The following is a 9,045-nucleotide window of genomic DNA, read 5'->3' as shown; positions in this document are numbered from 1 at the left end:
TCTCTCACACACACACACACAAACTAAGACTCCATCTCTCTCTCTCCTCTCTCTCTCTCTCACACACACACACACTAAGACTCCATCTCACACACACATGCTCTTGGCGGAGCATTTGTTCCTACCACCCTTCATCCAAGCTTACCCGTATGATAAACAATCAGCTTTATTTACTTGCATAACATGGACAAATTCCACTTTACTTTATTAGTCAGCAAACTTATCATCTGTACCCTTATAAAAAAACGAGTTGGCGGTGATGGTGTGCCTGCCATCTTGTAATACAGACCATATGATCTATATCTGAGGATAGAAAGCAAACTATGATAATTTTACAAAAGATACCCGCACCTCTCTCCACATCATTATCTCCAGCAACCTCATTGCTCAGTAATTAAAAAAGGAATAAGTCTCTGGAACAATCTAGCATGCATGGTGGCCCCTGCCGCCTGCCGGCGCCGTCCATCCCCATGCCTCCGCCCATTCCGACCACCAGTCACCACCACGCTCCACTCCTCCTCGCCTTATCTCTCATCTTTCATTTTTTCGATGACATTCTCGAGATACCAGTTTTTCGATAAAATTCTCGAGATATCATTAGTTTTTACACATGGGATTACTCCTGCATGGGTCAATCACAACAGGTGTTCTGTAAAAAAATGCATATTGATGTTCCGTGCAATGCACGAGAATCTTGCTTGTAATTATATAACGCAAATCACGAGCAGAAGTGACATTTTTTTTTGACACAACCACGTTAACATGGCCACGTAAATCACTAGCTAAAGTAAATACCATTATACTTATATCCCGATGCAAAAGGTTGAGTACATGTCCGAAGAGTAGTGTCGCACACACGCACTATGTCTCTCAGAATCTCTCTCTCACACACACCAGTTACGTGACACCCACTTAAGCATACACGTATGTTACAATTTGTGCACCCGCGGGTACACGTGATGCTGCGCATTTATTTAAGCCGGAAGGCGAACCCAAACAGTAGCTGCATTCATTCCCCTCCCGCCGCCTCTTCTCTGGTCGCCGTCGCCCGGTAGCCATGGGCCGGCCGAAGGTAACAACATACGCCATACTCCCGCCGGAGCGGCACTTTAGTTTGGAAATTTTAGTGGTCATGCATGCATCTTTTTGTGCTAGTACTCCTATATAAGGGTTGATCGGTCGATTCCCGCGGACGTGCGCGGGCGGTGGAAGAGGAAGGAGAAGGGAAGTGGGCTGTGGAGTAACGTTTTTTACCACAATTTCTTAGGAAACTGAGTGCAATAATTGAGTAGTTTTGCAAACTACCAGTACTACACCTGAAACGGTTCAAAACCTATACTCCCTTGCCAGCGCACGTTTCCCGCATGAAACGGTCAGCGTCGCCCTAGAGCATCAGTGCCGCATTAATGCCCGGCCAGAGCGAAGGCGACCTCTCACTGGCACCGGCTTTGAAGTGGCGCGACGGCCAAGAGAGCGCCGCTTCCCGGTGCACGCGACTGCTCCGCGTCGAGACTGGCCATAGGCCTTGTTTGGATCCATGGGTTAGAGTTAGTTTGAGCTAGTTGGGGCTCAAATAGCCCTAAAGTACTCCCTCAGTCTAGGTGAATAAGTCATCTTAGATTGTGCACCGTGACCAAGGAGGAGGGGAAAACTAGAGAACTTAATGTTTATTTACTAATTAATAGCATTGCATGCAATGAATTAACCACTACATGTCGCGTTTGGTAGTTTCAAGTCATTAAAAGCATGCACACCCACATCTCTTATTGGTTGATATGTCAAGAAACAAGAAACGAGGTAGAAGTTAATGCACCGCGCCTAAGTGTTTTGGGATTATTTGGTTTTTGTAAGATGACTTAAACACCTAAACGGAGGGAGTATCCAAGCATGAGGGTTTAAATTGGAGCAAGTTGCACCGAACCCACCAAAAAAAACTATCCCACCCAAGAGGTGATAACTGGAGATAGTTCTCATTGGGACCACTGAAAAATCACTTTTCTCTCTCCATGAAGTGCATTTATTGTCAATCTAACCCTGTCACCCAAACACCTCTTTGGCTACAGTTAGTTCAGGGTTAGTCATGAGTTAGTCTAACCTCTAGCTAAGTTAGAGTATCAAACAGGAGCAGTATAGGACATGCAAGTTGCTCAAAGCATACATGCAAATTCGTACGTGAAAGGATTTTTTTATTTTTGAAAACGGAACGTGAAAGGATTTTTTTTAGAATGCTCTTGGCATGTCGCTAACATGTGATAGTTAACCGACCTCAATAGACGGCAGAAACGCCAGCCCGCCGCACTTTGATAGAGACGAGGAGGGAGAAGTGATACAGGCTGCTGGATTACTAGAGATAGTGTCGCACAGAAGCCAAGAAATATGGTGATAGCATGGGTTAGCCATGTACTAGTATGATGTAACTACACTGGGCTGCCGTGTTTCGTACTCTTCCAGTCCACTGTGGAGATGATTGGTTAATTTTATATCGCTGAATAATATTAAATATTATGAGTGCAGACGCTCCACCACGAGGTTCCTTGCTCCTTCTCGGTCGTCCAGAATCTATGTTCTTCCACTCTATTTTTTTACATGAGCTTTATTCATCCTTTTGCCAACACGCGAGACATCTAGCATCAAGGTGCACGTGTTATGCAAGGATCGTTCCATCTATATGAAGAACACGTGGGACTGGAACTACGAGACGAACATGTACCCAGGAGTGGATGTACGAACCTGAGTAATGTAGCGCAGTAGGTGAAGTAGAAAGGCACAAATGGTATGAACATGCGTGGCATATAGGGTGTGTTTGGTTGCGTTCTCGTCTCAGCATAGTTGTTCCCTCTTCATGCATGCTCAACTCAACACCCCTCTTCATGCATGCTCTCTTCATGCATGCTTCTAGTGTATTTGTGCTAAACTAGTGTGGACTCATGCACCCTCCATTTACTCTACCAAACAACCAAAAGTAGGTCGAGAAGGGAACTCTTGGGCGGCATTTGTCTCTTACTACGTACTACCACTAAATGTTGTACGTGCAATGCACGGTGATGTTATGGAGTACATGCCTAAGTACTCTACTATTACTATATTAGTTGGAGGCACATATTAACTTTTATATTTGTTTACGTGTATGCCCCGAGACCTTCCAACTAGACGTGTCTTTGTCTCCAGGTCGCACTTTGTATCGTTCATACCACTAAGTACTACTACGTGTGGTCTCCGACCCAGAAGTGGAAGAAGTGGAGACGCTCTACCATGCTGTTTTTTTACGTTGGGCTCTACCACGCTGTTCATGTCCCACTCCTTTCGCTGACATGTGGGACATCCAGCACGTGCCGTGTTTGGCACCCTTCGTCGTAAGAGTTGAAATTCTAGCATTCGTCAGAAATAAAAAATAATTATAAATCGGCAGTGATACTATTTTTTTGCGAACCAATCAGCAATGATACTATACCACGCGGTTTCCTTGCTCCTCGATATCAGAAAGAATACTTCCGTTCGCCAACATGTGGGACATCGACCATCCTAGTCCACTTGCCATGCACGCAGAACTCCAAGGGAGTCACCCAGGTCGTCGCGCCGCAGTAACATGACTAATGGGCCGTCAAATCACAGGCCCACTTCCCACTTTGAAGTTGCTCGGACGAAGGAACCATCATGACTTCGTTGAATTCCACTTCTTGAAGAAAACTACTGTACCATCAGTACTGCTAGCTACAGTAGTTACTCCAACAGAGGCCTCCTTTCATTCATAGGATAGGAATATGAAAATCATAGGAAGTGAGCTGACATGCATCTCAATTCCTACAGAGAAAGAGATGCCATTTGATGCTTAGGATAGGAATTTTTCCATTTAGTCTAGGCTAATGTACTGGTAATTTGCTCTAAAAACTACAGTAATAACTAGTACTAGTATTGGTACATGCTCGTACTCAGACACAGACACACACACACTAACTACTAGTACTACTACTTCTCACATGCTGGCCAGACGCCATCGTTCTCCTTCCCGGCTTTGTCGGCGACACCCCACCATGCTTGGATCTCCGCCGACCTCTTCGCAGCAGCGCGTGCATCCTTTTCTTTCTTGCGGCGGCGGGCCTCTCTTTTCTTGAGTACTTTCTGACTTTTCCGCTCCCTCTGTGCGGCTTTGGCCGCTTCTTGCTCTACCGCCCATTCGGCCTTGGAATCTTCAAATTCCTCCCACATAGTTGTGAGGTCGCGAGCGGTGATGAACTCGACACGGGGGGATGCCATCGCTTCCCTACCATTTTTTGTGCGGTCGTGGGCGGCGAGGAACTCGGTGCGGCGGTATGCCATCGCTGCCTTACCGGTTAGTGTGCGGCGCGGTGGCATGAACAACGCTTGGTGAGAGCTCTGGGGTGGAGTGGCCGGACAACCGTATAGTGCATTGGTTTGTCAAGAGCTCAAGGATAGAAGACGAAGCAAATTTGGATCCCCCTTCAATCCTGGTCATTTATCACCGAGTAAAATGCATTGGCGGTCATCGAACTTGTCTTGATAGCTCACTTTGATCATTGTATACGAGATATGGTGATTATACGGTCACTGGCTCAGCGTATAGCTCCGTATTTGTCTGGTTGACCAGGCAAACAGTCCGCATGCGCCTCATCAGCTCGTGTTCTTTATCTATCTATCTATGCGGGCCTACCTATCTTGAAGATAGAAATAAAAACCAAAATTATGCGTATGTGACATTACTGTTTAGACGTTTGCTGGAGGCCTCCGCGAACACGGAGCATGTATTCACCTGGCTCAACACCAAGAGATCGCCCGCCCGCCGCGCACGGACTCCATGAAATATATGGTGATAATGTGAGGTGGGCCATGCTGGAGTCCGGACCGCTTCCGGAGCCCGCTCTCACTGCTCTGGCCCCTCAAGACGCCAGCTGCCCGCCGCATGCATGCATAGCAAGTAGTACTCCTTATGTGGAGGAGAGAGAGGCATTGACAAAGTCAAGGAGTGGGCTCTGCAAGCAGAGCTCGTCTCTACACGTGCTCCTAGGTATAAAAAATAATTCTAAAAAAGGCATAAAAACAATTGTGTCTTAAAAAAAGAAAGGTAAAAAACATTTGAGAGGAAATAGATAGAGAGAAAGTGAGAAAAAGCTATCACCTGGGCATTACATGAGGAAGGAGGGAGTGGTGCACATGCCAAGTTCACTAGGCTGTCGTGTTTCACACTCCTCTGTCGTAATAGTGGAGACAATAGCTTTCATCAAAAATAAACAATGAATACTCGTTGCTCGTCCTCTATATCAGAAAGAATACTTTCATTTGCCACATTGTGACACGTCGACCATCCTGGTCCACCTGCCATGCACAAAATTATCCTGGTCTACCCCGATCATATCGTAGGCCCAACCTTTCCCAATGTAAGTTGTTCGGACGAAGGAACCATCATGACTTCGTTGAATTCCGCTTCTTCAAGAAAACTTACTGTACCCGCAATACTGCTACCACACGCGAAGACTGGACGGCACTGTACCACGTCATATCACTGAAACCCACTAGGCCAAACTAGCCCGCCTAGGTCACCTATTTCGGAACGGAGGGAGTATGTATCTGCACTGCTATGGTTTTGTGTTTCACGTTCTCTGTACTTTTGCTACGATTTTCCTACTCTATGAACCAAATGAGGCCTGAATGTATGTCGACTATTGTTTGATCGATCGCTAAGCCTACAATTTTAGGAGCTAGGACTATTGGTCGATCGACAAGGGATAAGTATAAGCGTACCACGGGCTCATCAGCCCCAACGTTTCTCTTCGGTGAGTGTTTTGCAAGTACTATAGCTCGCACAGTAGCTAGCCTACTAACACCAAGAATCATCAAACAAGCCCTGCTGATATGATAAATAGTTCAAACTTACATCTAAGCATGCCATATATTACATCAAAAGCTGGTGAGGATACATCTGTTTCCATAACTCGGAGAGGGTTCACATGATTCATCGCTTGATTCACTATCAAACAAAAGTAGCAAGATCCGCCCACACAAGACAATGCACTAGCCCTAAGATGGTTTGATAACACGCATCGTTCTGGTAATTAAACACAGGGCAATGCAAACTACCCTGAAGGATTAGCACGACCAACTATTTCTTGTCATCGATCTCTCGGGCAATGACCACAGCACGGACAGTGGCATGGGAATCGATTTCTGGGGCGATGTCCACAGGACTGACCGCGACATCGGAATCGATCTCTGGGGCGATGTCCATAGGATGGACAGCGGCATCGGAATCGATCTCCGGGGCGATGCCAACAGAACGGGCCACGACATCGGAATCATCAAGGACGTCCACCGGCACCTGCACAACCCTAACATATTAGCAAGCACATTACAAATAATCAAAAACCACAAATATGGTAATAAGCCATTATTTTTTACCTTGTGCAGCTCACCGGGGGATCTCATCCCTCCGGGGGCCATCTCCTCGTCCTCGATGGGGGCCATCACCTTGCCAGGCGAATACTACTTCTCAACGGCGACTATCTCCTCAAACTCGGTCTTGAGCCTCACATAGGTGGCAATCAGAGTTCCTGGGGTAGGCACGGTGGGGCCCTTGCTGTTCTTCCAACTTTCTTTGAGGAGTTCGTCCGCCAACGTCCTCAACTCTTGGGCCAGTGCTTGTTTCTTGGAGTTCTTCGTCTCCATGGGTTGGCCCGCCAACATGGCCAACTCGTTGGTCGGTGCTTGCTTCCTGGAGATCGCTGTCTCCAGTGGGTTGTCTGCCGACAACTCTTTGCCTGGTGCTCCAGGATCCATCAATGAACTGACAAACAAAAAGCAATCGAAAGGAAACCACAATCGCAATGAAAACGGGAAAAGAATAGGATGTGAGAATCGGTCGGTGCTTCACAAAAAGAAGAGTATTGGAATGAAAATATAGCAGCATAACCGATTCACCCACCTTTCCTTCGTCAGTACAGAAGAAAAATGGCAGAAGTGAGTAGCCTGGAGTGAGGTTTTCTTCAAGAAAGGGAAGAAAGGGCTTGAATGAGCATTCCAGTGAAATGATGGTTGCTTCGTCCAGTCCAACTTGGAGGCCACCTTACCACTGCTGGTAAAGGTGTGGGTTTTGTGATATGATGGGTCATGACGGCCACACCGGGATGACAGGTGAGTCTCGACTGTAGCACCTCGCTATGATTTGGTGGATGGCACGCGGGCCCGGATGCTTTGAAATCTCCCGCATGTAGATAGAGCGGCTAGTCATATACTCCCTCCTTTCCGGTTTATAGGGCTCAATTCAAAAATTTCACCAACCACGGTAGATGGTGAGTGGTGGAATCCTTTTTGTAATTTGCAAAAGCACCCAATTAATGCTCTTGTTTTCTTCAAAAATTTATGTTTACCAATGTATTAGTTGCAATGCATGCATGCATAAAGTACATGCATTGGTCAATTTTCTCTTAATACCTGCATACAATTATTTAATGCACCTTGGAATCTGAACTTGTGATGGGAAACAACCAAATTGAGCCTTATAAAATGAAAAAAACTAAGATTTTGAGATAAGCCCTATAAACCAGAATGGAGGGAGTAGGAGTGCTCAATATTGTGCACCGCAAGCAAGGCTGAGAGGAAAACGAGAGAACTACGTAATTAATGCATGAGTTTAATTAGGGTAGTTTTGTAAAGTACGAGATACATTCCTCCAATCGCAAAATGCCTTGGTTCATGAGATTTGAGATTTGAGCCCTATAAACCGGAAGGGAGGGAGTACTGCACACGGTGTAGTCTAGTCACTTGTTGAAATCTCTAGAAAGGAAAATATGCCTTTCCGGTTTACAGGGCTATACTACTCCCTCCGTCTAGGTGTGTAAGTCATCTTGACTTGTACTAGAAAATAAGTAAGTGTAATTCCCCCTAAACAATAAAATATGTGGACATGGGGAGGAACATATTTACGAGTTATATCATCTGCAATTGCCTGAATCTCAAGACGTTCCTAAAACCAATCATATACTTTATTAAGATAGGTAACTAACCCGAGTCCCCCTCTAAGAGTCGTATATGAAAATTTCATCTCGTACGGCTCAAGCAGAAACACAAAAATTTTCAACGAATATTAGAAAAAAGGTTACGAAAACCAAATAGTCCCAAAACACTTAGGCGCGGTGCATTAACTTCTACCTTGTTTCTTGTTTCTTGACATATCAACCAATAAGGCTACACATAGTGGGGAGTAACATATACTAGTATCATGCATATGATACTAGTATATGATACTACCTTCATAGTGCATAGTATCATAGATTACTATATTTATTGCTATGCATGACACAAAGTAGCATAGCATTTAACATGATGCGGTATCTACCTATATTACTATAACCCTCTCTCTCTTATTTAATTGTGTGCCACATAAGCATGTTTGCTAGTCCCAAGTGCATGTTACCGGTTATGTTACCCCCACTATGGCTAGCCTAAGAGATGAGAGGTGTGCATGCTTTTAATGACTTGCAATGGTTAGTTCATTGCATGCAATGCTATTAATTAGCAAATAAACATTGGTGACCCCAGGAGGAAACAGTGCTAAGCGCGTGGACCTATGCAGAATGAGTATCAACCAATGGATAATGGAGTTTAATTGTTAAACAGTAGCAATTTTGTCTCATGCAAGAGCCTGACTAGTACTCCAAGGAACCGCACCACACGAGCGTTCGCAACTGCCATGTTCGGGTTGCGCTTGGCTCTTCGCCTCTTCGAGAAGACGAACAATGAAGTTACTCCTACTTCTACAGTATCGAATCCACTGCTGCATGTCCGTCCACCTCGTGCGGGAGGGATAGCGTGTAGCGAAAGCTTGTACTTACTGCTCCTGTCTTTGCGTCTATGACAGGTGGGCCCAACAGGTGGTTGGCCCTCCTGTCATGCAGCCAAAGGCAGGTGCAGTTAAGGCGAGAGGGCGTTGTAGTAATCAAACTTCTTGGTCTTGTACGAGTTGACGCGACACATCAAAGCACTGCACTCGATATAATTTCAATAATTTGCGTTTACCGATGCATTAATTACAAC

This window comes from Triticum dicoccoides, chromosome 6B (assembly GCF_002162155.2).
Source record: "Triticum dicoccoides isolate Atlit2015 ecotype Zavitan chromosome 6B, WEW_v2.0, whole genome shotgun sequence".
Classification (NCBI taxonomy): domain Eukaryota; kingdom Viridiplantae; phylum Streptophyta; class Magnoliopsida; order Poales; family Poaceae; genus Triticum; species Triticum dicoccoides.
Note: the sequence above shows the minus strand (reverse complement) of the source record.